Source organism: Chlorocebus sabaeus, chromosome X, assembly GCF_047675955.1.
Source record: "Chlorocebus sabaeus isolate Y175 chromosome X, mChlSab1.0.hap1, whole genome shotgun sequence".
Classification (NCBI taxonomy): Eukaryota; Metazoa; Chordata; class Mammalia; order Primates; family Cercopithecidae; genus Chlorocebus; species Chlorocebus sabaeus.
In genome coordinates this window covers 53,183,113-53,202,781 of record NC_132933.1, presented here as the reverse complement: position 1 = coordinate 53,202,781, position 19,669 = coordinate 53,183,113, and the positions used below count along the sequence as shown (strand labels likewise).

The window sequence follows — 19,669 nt, the reverse complement described above, 5'->3', positions numbered from 1 at the left end:
TATAAATCTAACAATAAATAAATAATAAATAACAGAAATAACTGGCTATGTGTGAGTGGTTCTAAAAAAGATCTATGGGGTGTGGTGATGAATAGAGGCTGAAAATAAGTCCACAATGTAGTATCAGTGTTTGTAAAGCTGGGAGGTACAAATAAAAATGTAGTTGCAATGCAACAACTAAGTCCTAAAGGTACCTTGCAAATAAGTCTGTAGCTAAAAGGTGACAGCTAATGGGGTGGTATCTACTGACTGAGCACCCTAACACCATTACTACATATTTTTTGGGACAAATAAACTGGGAAACTCCAATGTGAAGCATAGGAACAAACTAAGATTGAAATCATTGAGTTTGCAGTTAAGCAGAAAGGTGAGCAGCTAATTTAACATGCATTGAACACCTGCTTTACTAGAAGTTTTACATACATTATTTCACATAATTTTTACAACAATCTTATGAAGTATGTATTATCATCCCCATTGAATAAATAGGAAAATTGCAATTCTGGGAGGATAAATCACTTACTCAAGATCATATAACTAGCAAGCAAGTGAGCTAGGATTCAATCTACCATGCATCTAATTGCAAAACATATGAGTTTTTTACTCACCATGGCACCTTAATATAATAATTTATTTGACTTCTAGGAACAGAACTTACCATTTCTGAAGAAATTCTTCTAAAGTAAAATCTCCTGAAAATCACTATTCTATAAAAGTATGAGAATGAGAATACCTGCAAAAGTTTTCAACTTTTTAAGAACAATGGAAATTATAATTTGCAACAATTCTAGAAATGTTTATTCAAGAAAAATGACTTAACGTTAGTAAGAACAGTGAGTTTTATGGCATTTCAATTTGCTTTATTCCCATCTATCGCTCTCTAGTTCTCTACTAACCTGAAAACTAACAGCCTCACAACTGCTGTATCTGTGCATACCAACAGCCCAGCAGGCACTGGAGGTGTCAAAATGGGTTTGGAATTCCTTAAAAGCCTTATTCTAAATTGTCACATTTTAATCCATCAGGCAACCACCTAAACAGCTACATTCTTAAGACTTGTCTTTATTTGACCTGACTCAGAGCTCATTCTGTGCAAACAGCTCTATCCCTAGGGTGTTTGTCCAAAACAATCATCAGCAATTGTTTAATATTGTGGCTGCCTGCAGTAGAAATTCCAGTTAGGGGTAATAACAAGATGACAAAAACAACGTAAAAGGAAAACTGGAAAACAATATGTCACAGGGAGTTTTCAAAACTTCCAACACATGCCTATGAATCTAGAAAGCCACATGCATATTTAGGGCTGTGCCCATCACCAGACATGAGAAGGCCTTAATTTATCCATCTGATTGATGTTGATTCTATGTGTAAGCAGATAACATGCCCCCCAAAACATACAAAGCCTTTGCAAAGGTACGGGGACATACTGTTTCAAGACACCTAACATAATCTCTAGCCAATCATTAGCTGACAACTAAGATAACTAAGTATAGATATCAGTGATCACACGTGAGAAAAAATACTTATTTTACAGATTTAATTCAGAAAACTAAACTAACAAAGAGCAGTAACAACAAACAGAAACAACAAAAAAATTTGGGGGATGGGGATTCAGTTAATCCAGTTTCCAGAGTTACCACATTATATTTTCTAAATACTTAGTTTCCAACAAAAATCACAAAGAAACAGGAAAGTGTGATGCAGACGCAAGAATAAAAGCAGTCAATGGAACAATCCCTGAGAAAATCAAGACATGGGCTATACTTAACAATGACTTTAAATCAGCTGACTTTCATATACTGAAAGCTAAAGGAAACTATGTGCAGAGAATTAAAGGAAACTAAGAAAAAAATCTCTCACCAAATAAAGGATATTAATAAGAAAAAAAAACTAAAAAGAAACACCAAATAGAAACTTTAGAATTAAAATGTGCAATAATTAAAATAAAAAATATGCTACAGGATTCAACAGCAGATTTGAAGTCAACAGAACACTCTACCCAACAACAAAAGAATACACATTCTTCTCAAGTGTATGTGTAACATTCTCTATGATAAACTATATATAAGGCCATAAAGTGGTTCTTAATAAATTTAACATAACTGAAATTATAAAAAGCATGCTCTTCAACTACAATAAAATTGAATCATAAATCTATAAAAGCAGAAAATTTAGGAAATTCACAAATATAGGGAATTAAACAACAATCTACTAAATAGCCAATAGAAGAAAGAGGAAATCACAAGGAAATTATAAAATACTTTGAGATTAATGAAAATAAAAATACAACATACCCAAACAAATGGCATGCAGCTAAGCAGTGATTATGGGGAAATTTATAATTACATCTTAAAAGCCTCTTTTAATTTTAAAAATTAGGTATCAAATCAATAACCAATATTTTCACCATAAGAAACTGAGAAAATAAGAGAACACTAAAATCAAAGGCAGCAGAAAGAAGTAAATAATAAACATTATAGTGGAAATAAGTGAAATATGAATAGTAAACGTCTTCGCCAGAGCAATCTGACAAGAGAAAGAAATAAAGAGCATCCAAACCGGTAAAGAGAAAGTCAAACTGTCACTGTTTGCTGATGATATAATCATATACCTAGAAAACCCTAAATACTCATCCAAAAAGCCCCTAGCTCTGATAAATTCAGTGAAGTTTCCAGATACAAAATCAATGTACACAAATCAGTAGCATTGCTATACACCAACAGCAACCAATCTGAGAATCAATTCAAGAACTCAACCTCTTTTACAACAGCTGCAAATAAAACAAACAAAACAAAACAAAATACTTTGGAACATACCTAACCAAGGAGGTGAAAGATCTCTACAAAGAAAACTAGGAAACACTGCTGAAAGAAATCACAGATGACAAAATCAATTGAAAACATGTCCCATGCTCATGGATGGGTAGAATCAATATTGTGAAAAAAAAAAATTATGTTTATCATACAAGAAAAAAAACAAAATACTTAGAAAATAACTTAATAAAATTAGTATAAGATTTATACAGTGAAAACTACAAGAATTATTGAAAGAAGGTAAAGATGTAAGTAGATAAAAGGGCATCCAGTGTTGATGGGTTGGAGGCCTTAATTTTGTTAAGATAATAACCTTCAAATTGACCTACAGATTCAATGCGACCCATATCAAAATCCCAGCTAGATTACTGCAGAAATCTACAAGCTAATCTTAAAATTAGTATGGAAATGCAAGGGGCTTCAAATAGTCAAAATAATTTTGAAAAAGAATAAAGTTGAAGGACATACACTCTTTAATTTCTTCTTTTTTTTTTTTTTTTTTTTTGAGATGGAGTCTTTCTCTGTTATCCAGGCTGGAGTGCAGTGGCACGATCTCAGCTCACTGCAAGCCTGCAAGCTCTGCCTCCCAGGTTCACGTCATTCTCCTGCCTCAGTCTCCCCAAGTAGCTGGGACTACAGGTGCCTGCCACCACACCTGGCTAATTTTTTGTATTTTTTAGTAAAGACGGGGTTTCACCATGTTAGCCAGGATGGTCTCGATCTCCTGACCTCATGATCTGCCCACCTCAGCCTCCCAAAGTGCTGGGATTACAGGTGTCAGCCACCGTATCCAGCCACACTCATTAATTTCAAATTTTACTAAATAACTACAGTTAATCATGGCAGTATGATACTGCCATTAGGATAGGAATATAGATTAACAGAATAAAATTGAGAATCCAGAAACAAATTCTTACATTTATGGTCAACTGCTTTGGACAAGGGTACCAAGACAAGTCAACGGGTAAAGCATAGTCCTTTCAACAACAACAACAAAAATGCTGTGGCAGCATAATATCAACATGCAAAAGAATGAAGGTGGACCCCCACCTCACACCTTATACAAAACTTAAAATGTATCAAAGACCTAAATGTAAGAGCTAAAACTATAAAATTCTTAGAAGAAAACATAAGAGAAAGTCTTCATATGACCTTGGATTAAACAATAGTTTCATAGATAAAGCACTGCAAGCATAAGCAACAAAAGAAAAATAGATAAAATGAGTTTAATCAAAATTTTTAAATTTGTGCTTCAAAGGACACCATGAATGAAATAAAAAGACAACCAACAGAATGAAAAAAAAAATTTACGAATCATATATATGATAATTGACTAGTATCCATGATATGTAAAGAATACTTAAAACTCAATTATCAAAAGAAAAGCCAATTTAAAAATGGTCAAAGAATCTAAATAGAGTTTTATCCTAAGAAGAAACACAAATGGCCAATAACCATGTGAAATGATGCTCAATATCATAAGCCACCAGAGATATGCGAACCAAAACCAAAACAAGATGCAACTTCACAACAATTAGGATAGCTATGATGCTATCATCAGAAAGACGGACAATAACAAGTGTTAGTGAGGATGTGAAGAAATTGAAATCACTATACTCTGCTGGTAGAAATGAAGAAATGTGAATCCATTGCAGAAAATACATTAGCAGTTCCTCAGAAAAGTAAATATACAATTACCATATAACCTAGCAATTCCACCGTAGTAATATACCCAAAAGAACTAAAAATATATGTTCATACTAAAATTTGTATGCAGAAAGGGTGAAACGAGACGGTGGAATAGAAACCTACACTTTTTGTACCTGCACAGGGTACCAAATTTTAACAACTATCTGCACACAGAAAAGCACCATCACAAAAAACAAAAATCGGGTGAACAATCACAGTACTTGGTTTTGACTTTATGTCATTGAAAGAGCCATTGAGAAGGGTCAAAGAGACAATCTTGAATCACCAATGTCATCCTTCCCCTATCCCTTGGAGTCTGCGGATTTGAGGGAGTGAGAGCTCAGTGACTGGGATCACTAGATTGAACTCAGTGCTGCCCTGTCATAGCAGAGGGTAAAACCATGCTGAGCTCAGCCAGTGCCCATGTACAGAGGGAGCATTTGGACAAGACCTAGCCAGAGGGGAACTGCCCATTCCACTAGCTAGAACTTTAGTTTCTTAGCAAGCCTCTCCACTGGGGGTCAAAGTGCTCTGGGGTCCTAGGTAAACTTGAAAGGCAATCTAAAACACAAGGACTGAAACTCCTAGGCAACTCTCAGTGCTGGGCTGGCCTCAGAGCCAGAGGACTACGCTGGCACATGACTTAGGGAGACACCAGCTAGGGCAGCTAAAGTAGAGCTTGCATCACCCTTTCCCCAACCCCAGGCAGCTGCGTTCACAGCAACGAAAGTGTCTCCTTCCTTCTCCTTAAGAGGTGGAGAGAGATGAGTAAAGAGAACTTTGCTTGCATGTTGAATACCAGCTCAGCCGCAGTAGGATAGGGCACCAGGCAGACATGAGGACCCCATTCCGGGCCCTAGGTCCCAGATGACATTTCTAGACATGCCCTGGACCAAAAGGTAACTTGCTGCCTTAAAGGAAGGATGCAGTCCTGGCAAGATTCATCATTGGTTGACTAAAGAGTCTTGTGGGCCCTGAATAACCAGCAGCAATGTACAAATATAACGCTGTGAACCCTGAGCTCTGAGACATGCTGACTACACATGTGACCCAGCACATTCCCAGTTGTGATGGCCACAATGAAAGACTCCCTCTGTTTAAGAAAAGCAGAGGAAAAAGTAAAGGAGATTTTGTCTTGCGCCTTAGGTACTAACTCTGCCACAGTGGGACAGAGCAACAAGCAGGCCTTGGGGTCCCTAAGTTTAGGCCTAGGCTTTTGGACAGCATTTCCAGACCTGCCTTGGGCAAGAGGGAAGCCCCCTGCTCTGAGGGGTGAGTCCCAGGCCTGGCAGCATTCACCAAAAGCTGACTAAAGAGCTTCTGGACTTTAAATGAATACTGGTGATCACCTGGCAAAACACTTCATTTGCCACTGGTGGTAGTGGCCACAGGGAGACACTCTCTTGCCTGTGGAAAGAGGAGGGGTGAGAAGGACTTTACATTGTGGTTTGAGTGACAGCTTAGCTGCAGTAGAATAGAACATCAGGCAAATTTCTAAAGGTTTTTACTACAATCCCTTGCTTCCAGAAAGCATCCCCAGACCCACTAGGGGCCTCGGAGAACTTGTCACCCTGAAGGGAAGTACACAAACATGGCTAACTTTGCCACCTGCTGATTTTACAGCCCTAGGGCCTTCAGTGAATGTAAGTGGTAGCCAGGTAGTGGTAGCTAGGTAGTGGTTAGAAAGGGCATTGGGCAAGACCCAGTGCTGTGCAGGCTTCAGGTCTGATCCAGCGTGGGCATACTGGTGGTGCCCACAGGAGTGCTAGCATCACCACACTTCTAGTTCCAGGTCACTCAGCACAGAAAGAGAGGTCATTTGGGAGAAGGAAACAAAAAACACAATGGTTTCTGCCTGATAATCCAGAGAATTTTGAGTGGTCTTATCCCAGACCACCAAGGCAGTATATGTGTCTACACAAAGCACAGAAATATTGGGCTTGGGGCCAAAGACCCTTCTAATACCTGGAATGCCTTCTCAAGAAGTACAGACACAAACAAGCCCAGAGTGTGAAGAATATAATAAATACCCAACTTTTTAATGCCCATACACTGACAAACATCTACCAGCATCAAGATCATTCAGGAAAATGTGGCCTCACAAAAGAAACTACATAAGGCATCAGGGAACAATCCTGGAAAAACAGAGACATGTGACTTTTCAGACAGATAATTCAAAATAGTTATATTGAGAAAACTCAGCAAAATTCAAGACAAGACAGAGAAGAAATTCAGAATTCTAGCACATAAATTTAACAAAGAGATTGAAATAATTTAAAATCAAGAAAAAGTTACAGAATTGAAACATGTAATTGACATACTGAGGAATTCATTAGAGTCTCTTTGTACCAGAATTGAGCAAGGAAAAAATAGTGAGTTTGAAGACAGGCTACTTGAAAATACAGAGTCAGAGGAGATAAAAGAAAAAAGAATATAAAACAACCAAGCATGCTTTCAAACATGAATGAGAAATAGAGACATTCCCAGACAAACAAAAACTGAGAGATTTCATCAACACCAGACCTGTCCTACAAGAAATGCTAAAGGTAGTTCTTCAATTTGAAAGAAGAGGTTGTTGATGGGCAGGAAGAAATAATCTGAATGTACAAAACTCACTGGTAATAATATATTCTCAGAGAAACACAGTATTTAATACTGTAATTGTGTTGTGTAAACTACTCTTAAGTAGAAAGACTAAATGATGAACCAATGAAAAATAATAACAACATTTCAATACATAGACAATACAATTAAAAAGAAACAAAAAAGGTAAAAAGTGGTGGGGATGAAGTTAAACTTCAGAGCTTTTATTAGTTCTTTTGTGCTATCAGTGTTAAGTTGACACCAGTTTAAAATAATGAGTTGCAAAATAATATTTGCAAGCCTCATGGTAACCTCAAATTGGAAAATATACAATTGATATGCAAAAAAGAAAAAGTAGGTAATTAAATCACACCACCTGAGAAAATCACCACCACTAAAAGGAAGAGAGGAAAGAAAAAAGAAGGGAGAGACCACAAAACAATCAGAAAACAAATAATAAAATGGCAGGAGTAAGTCCCTACTTATCAATAATAACACAAGGGACTAAACTCTCCAATCAAAAGACATACAGTGGCTGAAAGGATTTACAAACAAGACCCCATGATATGTTACCTACAAGAAGCACTCTTCATCTTCATCTATAAAGATACACATAGTCTGAAAATAAAGGGATGGAAAAAGATATTCCATAACAACGGAAACCAAAAAATGTAGGAGTAGCTATGCTTATATGAGACAAAACAGATTTCAAGACAGCAACTGTAAGAAGAGACAAAGTCATTATATAATGATAAAGAAATGAATCCAGCAACAGGATAAAATGACTGTAAATATAAATGCACCCAACATTGGAGTATCCAGATATATGAAGCAAATATTATTAGAGACAAAGAGAGAGATAGATCCCATACATTAATAGCTAGAGACTTCAACACCCCCACTTTCAGCATTGGACAGATCTCCCAGACAGAAAGACAACAAAGAAACATTAAATTTATTCTGCACTATAAAACAAATGAATTTAATATATATGTACAGAACATTTTATCAAAAAGCTGAAAAATACACATTCTTCTCCTCAGTACATGGATAGTTCTCAAGGATACACCATGTTATGTCACAAAACAAGTCTTAAAACAATCTAATCATGAAAATAATATCAAGCATCTTCTCTGGCCACAATGCAATATGACTAGAAATCAACAAGAGGAATTTTGAAAACTACATAAACACGTGGAAATTAAATCATATTCTCCTGAATTACTGGTGGGTCAGTGAAGAAATTAAGAAGGAAATCACATACTTTGTGATTCCATTTATTTGAAATGTCCAGACAACAAATCGATAGAGATAGAAAGGAGACTGGTGGTTGTCAGAGTTTGGCAAAAAGAGGGAATAGGGAGTAATTGCTAATGGGTAAGAGGTTTATCAGGGGGCTAACGAAAATATTTTAAAATTAGGTAGTGACAATGGTTGCACAACTCTGTGAATATGATTTAAAAATCACTTAATTGTGCAATTTAAATGAGTGAATTTTATGGTATGTGAATTATATCTTAATACAGCTTTTATAAATTAAAAGAATTTACCCTTCCTGGTTTTAACCTTAACATTTAGAGTCAAAAACATAAGTACCAAGTGTAGGAGTGAGAAGCCAGGACAAGGACAGTTGAGCTCATGCAGAGAACACAGAATATAAAACAGGCACTAGAGTGCACTGAATGAAAGTCATCAGAAGCACATGTTCAAGATGGAGTAAAGAGTCTGTACCCAAGTATGAATTCAGAATAATGCCATTTATTATATCTGAATAGCCAAGCTGGAGTAAGGGTGTAACGCCAAGGTTTTCCTTGACCTTTTGTCAAGCTTTTTACTCAGAAGGTGAAAGAAGCAAAGAGAGGATTTGTTAGTCCAAATCCAATTCCACTAGAAAGGATCAGTGAAATGGAAATGAATCTTGGGAATGGGAAGTAAGTGATCCTATCATTTCAGGGTTTTGTGACAGCCAAAGAAGTAATGGGTGGGCAAATTTCAATAACTGTGTATACTTCTGTGACAGGAAATTCGAAGAGGGTCTTTGGCTCAAAGTTTGTGAGAAGTGAAATCAACAGTACAATCAATAAATAACAAGGTCAAGGACGGTGGTTCATGCCTGTAATCCCAACACTTTGGGAGACTGAGTGGGGAGAATGACTTCAGCCCAGGAGTTTGAGACCAGTCTGAGCAATATAGTAAGACTCCATATCTACAAAATGTGTGTGTGTGTGTATACACACACACACACACACACACACATATATATATAGAGAGAGAGAGAGAGATCTATCTATCTATCTGCTAGTCATAGTGGAGCACAACTGCAGTACTAGCTACTTAGGACACTGAGGTGGGATGATACCTTGAGGTCAGGAGTTGGAGGCTGCAGTGAGCTATGATTGTATCACTGTATTGCAGCCTGGGCAAAAGAGGAAGCCTCTGTCAAAAAGGAATGGAAGGGGAGGGGAGGGGAGGGGAGGGGAGGGGAAAGGAACAGGAACGGAAGGGAAGGGAAGGGAAGGGAAGGGAGGAAGGAAGGAAGGAAGGAAGGAAGGAAGGAAGGAAGGAAGGAAGGAAGGAGAGAGAGAAAGAAAGGAAAGAAGGAAGGAAGGAAGGAAGGAAGGAAGGAAGGAAGGAAGGAAGGAAGGAAGGAAGGAGAGAGAGAAAGAAAGGAAAGAAGGAAGGAAGGAAGGAAGGAAGGAAGGAAGGAAGGAAGGAAGGAAGGAAGGAAGGAAGGAAGGAGAAAGAAAGAAAGAAAGAAAGAAAGAAAGAAAGAAAGAAAGAAAGAAAGAAAGGGAAAGAAAGAAAGGGAAAGAAAGAAAGAAAGAAAGAAAGAAAGAAAGAAAGAAAGAAAGAAAGAAAAAAGGAAGAGAGAAGAAAGCGAGAAAGAAAAGAAAGGAAGAGAGAAGAAAGCGAGAAAGGAAAGGAAAGGAAAGGAAAGGAAAGAAAGAAAGAAAGAAAGAAAGAAAGAAAGAAAGAAAGAAAGAAAGAAAGAAAGAAAGAAAGAAAGAAAGAAAGAAGGAAAGAAAGAAAGAAAGAAAGAAAGAAAGAAAGAAAGAAAGAAAGAAAGAAAGAAAGAAAGAAAGAAAGAAAGAAAAGGAAGGAAGGAAGGAAGGAAGGAAGGAAGGAAGGAAGGAAGGAAGGAAGGAAGGAAGGAAGGAAGGAAGGAAGGAAGGAAAAGTGTTAATTGCCTGAATAATATTGTGTAGCTTATTAGGTTTTAAATAACATAAAAAAAGAGAAAGGAAGATGAAACAACCAAGAACAATTCCTTATGGGTGCATAGCATTTTACAAGACCAGTGCTCTAACCCTTGAGCTATGGAGCCAAGTGCATAGTATTTTACAGTTGGTATTGTCATTCATTCATTAATTGATTTATTCATCCATTCAGCAAACATTGGTATGTATGGAGCACTAGACTGGAGTTACAAAAATGAATCAAATTTGTCTCAAGGAGCCAAAGCCCAGCCTGAGGTTTGGAGTTTAGAGAGGGATGACAGGCATGGACATAAACAATTATAACACAATGAATTAATGTTGTCAGTTATGAGGTGTTTTTTTTTAAGCATTCAAAATATGTGTCAAGTAACAGGAGCACAAAGGAAAGCAAAAATATAACTGCTCCTTTAAGGAAGTTAGAGGATTAAATGCATGCAAATGTTTGGGGAAGTTTCAGAGAGATGGCACTTACTTGAATGATAATTAGGAATCAATGAGACTGACAAGATGAAGCAGGTCAGCAAATCATTTCATGAAAAGAATACTGCATGTGTGCTAACACAACATTTACAAAGCATTTATTTATCTATTATCTGATTTGATCATTATAATATACCTGAAAAACAGGTAAGGAAATTTTTATGATCTACGTTTTACAGCCAAGGAAACTGAAGCTCAGATTAGGAGTGAAAGCAATTTCCTTACAAATGGCAGAATTAATGTCTCATCCAGATTTTCTTTATACTTTTTCAATAGGAAAAAGGAAAAATGAAATGTTATCTGGACTCATAAGAGCAGTCAGAAAGGTAAAAGATGAGAGTGAATTTTGAATAAGAAAATGGATTTTGATTTCTTTTTGTATTTTTCCCACTTTGGAACAAGATGAAGAATTGAGATAGACCCCTGCCTGGATTAGATTAGAAAGAACTTCCCCACTCCTGTTTTATCCATCAAAGATAATGATTTTCCAACAGAAACTGGTAGAATAAGCGTCCTTAAGATAAAATGTTTGAAGTCCTTAATAAGTAAAAACACCTGTAGTTCTAAAGGGATTTAAAGCTCCTGGCCCAAGGGAGTTACACCTAAGGATTCTGAGTGACCATGTAACTTCCATATAATCACCAAATACTACTGTTAACTTCGAGAAATTATGAAAATCTGGATAGATACATTCTAGAAGTCTAAAGACAGGCAACTATTCTAATTTTCAGTATATACAAGAATATATAATTCAAATATTAAAAACAATGAGCTTGATGTTTATTCCTGGCAATATTCTAAAATAGAATATTAAATAAACAGTTTGTGGGCACTTAGAAAAGGAAGCTGTGATTTATTCAGAGCCAACATGGATTGACCAAGACCATGTCATGCCAAGTCTACATAAATTACCCATAATTTGCCCCTTACTCCAACTGGTATATTTAGGATCTTTTTAATTACCTATTATTTTTACATAGTTGATATGTTATAAATTCGCAGCTTAATGTCTTTCTATTTAACATTATTTCTCTCAGTATTCATCCAATAAATATGTACCTGATTTCTACTACGTGCCAAACACTGTGTTGTGCTCTGAGCATAGAATGCTGAATTATAGGCTATTTCCCCGCTTATTAAAATTTATTCATATTCAAATTTAATATTTAAATATCTGAAATTTAATATTTGACTGATAGTCTATCATGCATGTGTGTCACTATTTATTCTCCCAATTATGATTTTTTAAATTATTTTATATTTTTTCACTATTATAAGCAATGTTATATTAAATACACTGGCAACAAAGCTATTTTTGTGTTTTGAATTTTTCCTTGGGATGTATTTCTTAGAAATGTGATTACAAAGTCAAGGGATAGGAGCATTTTAATACCCTTACTATATATTTCCAAATTGCTTCCTACAAAGGTATTACCAATTTCTAGTCCCATCACTATAAGTGGATGTCCATCTCACTGAATACTTGCCAATACACAGCATTTATTTCTCAGACAGATTGGTTAAAACAAATAATATGTTAATTTCAAAATTTGCAATTGTCTGAACAGCAGTGAGATTGTACTTCTTTTTTATATTTATTACATTTAATCCCTCTTCTTTGATGTGTATGATCACGCTTACTGACAGTTTTTATTAGGCGTTAATGTTTTCTTAATGATTTGCACAAGCTCATATAATATACATGAAAATAACACTTTTCCAGTCATATTTTTTGTAAATGTTTCCCAAATTTGTCTTTTTATGTTGTTTTCATATTTATATTTTTGGCATATGGAAGTTTTAAAAATCTATGGTCAAATCTATTGGTCTTCTCATTGATTTTTTTCCATTGCCTTTATACTTTAAAAGTCCTTTCCCATTCAAAGATCAAAAAAAAAAAAACAACTCTATTTATGTCTTTTTGTTATTTCATATTTTTACACCTCATTTCCCTTTTAAATAGAGTTATTAGGCTGGAAGCTCATAGATGCACTTTAGATACAGTTTACCTGGATTTCCAGAAGACATTTGTGAAAATCTTCAGTATCTGCCATCTCACTGGCTATTTTCCTATGCTTACAATGATGTTCAATTCATCCCTGTTCTGAATGCAAAAACTTTTTTTTTTTTAAACTTTCTTAAAATGCTCTTCTTACTTGACTTTCATGGCAAAATTATTCTCTCTGGATTCTCCTGATTCCTCTTTTGACCATTCCTTCTGTTTTTATTTTACCACTTTTTTGGCACCTTAAAGGCTAGTGTTACCTTAAATTCTGCCTTTAGTTCACTACACAGTCTCTCTGGATGATTTCATCCACTACCATACTTTCAACTATCATCTACATGTGGATGTTCACAGCTCAAATTTCTTCCATGAGTTCTACATCTTTATATACAAGTGTCCTCTGGACATACCCATCTGGTTGTCCTACTTGGGAACACGATGGATAATCTTTCACAAGCTGCCATCAACTTTTATTTACATAATTATCACCTTCAATTTGTCACTCAGTCCACCTTATAGAATGTATTCACTTTACATTTCTGTCATATTTAATTATCAACATTTGCTAAATATGCCTAGCCTTGTTCGTAACACCGCACCTTTTGGATGCTGTTCTCCTTGCCTGAGACATCCTTTATACAAACTCCTACTCATATCTTCAAGACCCAGCATAAATGCTAGTTCCTCAATTATGTCTTACTTATTTTTGTCATATGTGATTATTCCAGTTTCTGTATTCCCAAAACACTTTGTTTTTATTTCTTACCAAGTTATATTTTAATTTATCCAATTAAATTTTGGTTTTCTTTGACAGAATATGAGCTTCTAAAGAGTAGGGTACATTTGTATCATTCTTATTGGTCCAGTATCTAGGATTTTCATATATAATTTGGCTCAATTAATATCTATTGAACTAATTATATATTTGCGGACAAGATAGAGAAATGTGAGCTGGATAATATTATTCATTAAATAATTGGTTCTCAATCAATTGGATACTCAGAATCACTTATGGAATTTAAGAAACATACTTCAGTCCTATTATCCAAAGATTTTTATTCAGTAAATTTAGGAAAGTCTCTCCAGGTATATGTATGTTTTAAAATGCCATATGTCATTTTGATGTACCACCAGTGTTAAGCACCTCTGAGATAGAGTCACAAATGTACTCACAGGCACTCTTTGATAATTGATGTCAACTGGGAGGAAATATCTTTTGGGATGTGAAAATGTGCATGTGTCCTGAAAAGGATGCATGCTGAACTGCTGACAGTGGTCTCCTGTGTGATATGGTTCTGGAAGTGAGGAAAAGAGAATGTTTTCAATTCATATACAATAAAAAAGAATAAAGGATTAATTATAGGTGATTGTTAATTTTGTGTATGTTTTGTATGTTTCAGTTTCTTATATATTTCAAAGTGTTTATACCATATAACCCAGCAATTTAGTTCCTCAGAACTGATCTTCAAAGGATGAAAAAGCTGTATCACAAAGTTACCCATAATAGTGATATTTATAAAACCAAAATTCTATAAACAACCTAAAAGCTTCATAATAATGTAATAGGGAGATGAATTAGGGCACATCAACATAATGGACTATTTTTATAAATTAAAAATATCAATTAAGACCACAATGTAGCATCATAAAAATTATTCACAAAACAATGCTTACTAAAAATAGAAAAAATAAATTTCACATATATGTCCTAATCAAGACTATATAGAACACAAACATGTGAATGAAACTTAGAAGGGATAAAATATAATATACTATATAAGAGTATGGGTTCTTGATTCAAATTATTTAGGTTCAAAACCAAGCTTTGCCAATTGTGTATCTTAGACAAGTCACTTAACTTCTTTGTGACTCGCTTCCTAATCTATAAATTGAGGATTATACTAACCGAGTGCAATTGTTTAAGGATTTAATGAGACTATACATACAAAAGGACTTAGAATCATGTCTGGCACATAACGATACTACTCATAGTATGTCTATTGTTGGCTGTGCATTTTCTATGGGTTTTATATATATCAACATGTTTATGCCTTAAAATAACCCTATGAGGTATTTAATGTGTTGAGTCAGTTCTGTTTAATCACCGTCTTCAACCCTCTGTTGTAACATTCTAGGGAACACTCCACAATTATTTTACTCATTCTGAATTATTTTGCTTTCAACTCCCACATTTAAATCTACCATCCTATTGGATTCTATGTAGTAGGAACCATGGGATCACTTTATTATTTTAAAAAGTCATTCTATCACAGAGACACATGCACACATATGTTCATTGCAGCCCTATTCACAATAGCAAAGACATGAAATCAACCTAAATGCCCATCAATGGTAGACTGAATAAGGAAAATGTATGTATACACCATGGAATACTATGCAACCATGGAAAACAATGCAATCATGTCTCTTATAGAAACATAGATGGAGCTGAAGGCCATTAACTAATGCAGGAACAGAAAACCAAATACCATATTTTCTCATTTACAAGTGAGAGCTAAATGATGAGAACACATGAACACATAGAGGGAAAGAAGAGACATTGGGGCCTACCATAGGGTGGAGGGGCCACGGTGGGAGGAGGGAGAGGATCAGGAAAAATAATTGGTACTAGGCGTAATACCTGGGTGATGAAATAATCTGTACAGCAAATCCCCATGACACAAGTTCACCTATATAGCAGATGTGCACATGTACCCCTGAACTTAAAATAAAAGTGAAATTTAAAAACTACATTCCCCAAAGTGCTTCATCACCTATCAACACTATCAATTAAGAAAGAAAAAGAAGTCATCACAAAATCCTCTGCCAGGCAATACTACTTGAGTCATGGTCTTCACACCTGTGTACCAGGGTTTAATTTCTTCCTTTTTCCCTCCATCCTGAAAACCCGAGGCAAGTGACTTTTACTTTTTTCTCAGTTTTTTTTTTCTTTTTAAGCTAAGCAGCAATTTGCCTAAATATCTGCTGCTTGCATTCTGATCCTCCAGTTCCTGGAGGGAACCTGCATTATTCCATACAACTACCATCTTGTCTCTACCCTTCCCTACCTGACCCCCATCTTTCTCCCGACAAATCTAATCGCTTTTGGAGGCAAGTATAGTGACATTATGGGGGTTAGTAAGAATCCATTGCTCTTCCTTTACATCTCAACTCAGGTGTTCTTTTCTCAGGAAAGTTTTCCCCTCTCTCCCTGACAGGTCAGTTCCCATGCTCTCATGACACTTACACCTCTCCTTTACAGCATTTTTATTCTTGTGATCATACATGCACTTGTATGATTCTCTAATGTCTTCTTCTCCTACTAGACTGAAAGCTCCATGAGAGAAGGTCTAGTGTGTGTTTTTGTTTGCCATTGAATACCAGCACAGAACATAGAGCCTAGAACACAGCACATGCTTAAAAAGTATTTTTTTAATAAATGGTGAATAAATCAGTGAATGAATGACCCTTTACTTCCATATATAGATTCAGAGAAACAGAGTCCATACTCTCACATCTGTAGAATGCCAGCGGAACCCAGTAGCAGGCTTACATCAAAATTTTCCAAGACTGGATTCAAGCTCAAGCAACGAGGTGGCCATACTATTTAAGCCATCATAGGGATGCAGTGACCACAGTGCCATACACATAGTTTGGAGTTTAATAAATTATTGTTCATTGACTGACTTAGCAGACAATGAAGAGTGATTTCACTATTGTGCCAAATGAGACAAATTAAGAAAATATGTGAAGAAATTCTTTTCTAAAGGAGTATTAAAAATGAAAATGGAAAAAGTGGCCCATATCCACACTAGAACTTGAGGAGGACCAAAGCAAGTACTAGTGGCAGAAACTGCCTTTTTCTCTATATAATTTGATTTCAGAAGTTTGAGGTTCATCAGAGAGTAAAAGTGCTTTGGGGAATTGAGATTTTGAGATGTGATTCCTTTGCACCCATATATTAATCTTAGGATACTGTGTCCAGTGTTGGAATACACAATTTTTTAAAGGCATAAAAAGCTTGAATAGTATCTGGAAAAGAGTGACAGATGTGACTAAAATATATTCAAATAAGGTCTAGGGAAAATTTGAAACTTCAGTCCAGAGAAGAGTAGGCTAAGAATGGTGGTTTCATAATTGTTTTCAGGGTTTTTGCTCTCTTTTATCTTGTTTATCACAGAAAAGTAACAATTTTCCATATCTACTAAGGGTGGATTAAAAGAAGCTGCTCTTAACAGCAACTGAACAAGCTTGTTTAACATAAAGAAGAATTCCCCAAAAGAAAGAATTGCTAGTTACATAAATTAGTGACTGATGGGTGTCAGGAATCTCCTTTAAGAAGATCTTTAAGAAAACAGATCAATTCCTCCTAATTTGAAAGGCTTTCTGGAGCTACTTAAAGTCAGGGACAGGGCTGGTATGGCTGCTATGAGGACTATATGACCTTTTAAGTCCCTTCCAGCCCTGGATAGGTATAAATGATGAAAAGTGAACTACAGTATACAGTGCATTAAAAGCTTTAACAAACATGGCCCTCCAGACAAAATTAGCGTGCTGATTTTATGAAATGCCTAGATATTACTTCCCAGCACAAGTCAGTAGAAGCAAATATTTATTGCATCCTGATAGGGGATAAAAGTCACACTTAACTATAAATTGCTATGAAATGTAGAGGTATTGTACTCAAGCATTAAATAAATTGTATTGAACTGATATAAGCTCAACAGGTCGAGCCTAAGAAATGTGAGCTGTTTCCACAATTCAGTCATGGGGCAAACATGAAAGATAATATGTGGCATTATTTCTGCCAAACACAAGGTGAGATAATTGGATTAATACACCTCAGAAGAGTTAAATGACCATAGGGCTGCTGTAGAACAATGAGGTTCAACAGAAACTCAATGGCTACTTGTACAAACCATCATCAAAGAAAAGAAAAAAAAAGAAAACAAAATTCCAAATGCTTTCCCTAATACAGCATTGATAGTTTTTCATTCCACCCTTGATTGACATGCACAACTTGTTTCAGTATACACTGAGGTTTTGCCCATGTAGACTTAGACAGCATATAGTCCTTAATATTCATACTTTAATATAGTTGAAATGTCACATTATATTAACTACATTATATAAAAACTTGCAAAAGTTCTGAGTTAAATTACAAAAGCAAGTTTATTATAGCACAGAAATAAGAGGTGTGAGTATATATGTATTTATATATATTCACACAAACAAAACAGATGCCTTAACTTTTTTCATAGTTTTACACACTGCAAGGTAACAATATGTGTAATCAGAGAGAATGGTTGAATGAATCAATCTGAAGGTATTCATGAAAGGTTGGCAAACTAAAAGCATCAGCTCCAGGGGACCCAAACAGCTAATCAGCTTTAACTTTAGGGTGTTTTCCCACTCACACTTTTATTTGAAGAGTCACATAAAAAATCTTTGTAATCCTGTATTTGGAGACTTTCCATTTGCTTATTTTTGGTCATTTGACTCTGAAACACCTTATCTTGATAAAGTCAAAGAAATCAGACTGGTGAGTGAAAAGCGAAAAAAAGTTTTTAAAAGCTCTAAGTCTTTTTTTTTTTTTTTTTTTTTTTACCTTTTATTTTAAGTTCAGGGGTACATATACAGGTTTGCTACACAGGTAAACATGCGTCATGTGGGTTTGTTGTGCCGATTATTTCATCACCCAGGTATAAAGCCTAGTACACGTGATTTATTTTTCCTGATCCTCTCTGTTCTCTGACCCTCTGCCCTCTGATAGGGCCAGTTTATGTTGTCTCTGTCTATGTGTTCATGTGTTCTCATCATTTAGCTTCCACTTATAAGTGAGAATATGCAGTATTTGTTTTTCTGTCCCTGAATCACTTTGCTTAGGATAATGGCCTCTGGCTCCATTCATGTCCCTGCAAAGGACATGATCTATTTCTTTTTTTTTTAAGTCAATAAATTTTTATTCAAGGAATTCCATGTTGTGATTTCTTCCACTGTCCATCAAGGTCACTTTAGATACTCTAAAGAGCTGTAGTCAAAAGATTTCTCTTCAAGTTAGCCCTTTTTAATGAAACTGATCCAGTTGTCCTGTCAGCCCATAATTACTTTGGTTTCTGTCATCTCCTTTTAACATGGGTATACTGATGAAGTCTTCAAAATTCACCAAGAATCTTTGGGACCTGATTTCTTCAACCAATTTACTTCAGAGTCCTTTTTACTGTAGGTGGTGGGGATCTGCCTGGTTCTCAATTTGATACCCTCTCTTAACATGAATGAATTCAAATCACATTCATTCCTAAGCGATCACTCAAGAATAGTACAGATGTGTGGAATACCTTTAATTCCAGACATCATGTTCTCAAGATAAAAGTTTTCTTGCACAAGCTGGTCTTCAACTCCTGGTTTCAAGCAATACTCCCACCTTGGTGTGGGGATTGCAGACTTGAGCCATTGCACCCGGCCTGGAACCAATCTTTATGGTTATCAATACTCCCATCAATTAACTGTCTCAGGTATAATAATATCCCTTCTTATATGTATCAAAACTCATATTGAACAATGAGTTTTGGGTTGCAAAAGAGGATTTATTTTTTGTACTTATCCATAAGTCTTTGTCCATAAGTTAAACAAAAACATACATAAGTGCAGTGATCTATTTCTTTATTATGGCTGCACAGTATTCCATGGTGTATATGTACCAAATTTTCTTAATTCAGTCTATCATTGATAGTATTAAACTCTCTTAGTATGCATTTATAGTACAAAACTCCCTTCAAAAGACAGTATTCCTCAGAAACATGTGCATGTATCTTATTGGCTCATGACTTTTAGATAACTAATTTCAAAAGAGAATTTTCAATAGTGATGGTCTGTAATCA

The 19,669-nt window shown here is 35.6% G+C and overlaps 1 non-coding gene across 1 annotated transcript; it reads right to left on the bottom strand.

Annotated features, from left to right (window-relative positions):
• Window positions 1-19,310: 19,310 nt before the first annotated feature.
• On the bottom strand, window positions 19,311-19,438 carry LOC119621012 (small nucleolar RNA SNORA40). The gene has a single exon (XR_005237550.1). It is a non-coding gene; the product is annotated as a small nucleolar RNA SNORA40 (small nucleolar RNA).
• Window positions 19,439-19,669: the final 231 nt, after the last annotated feature.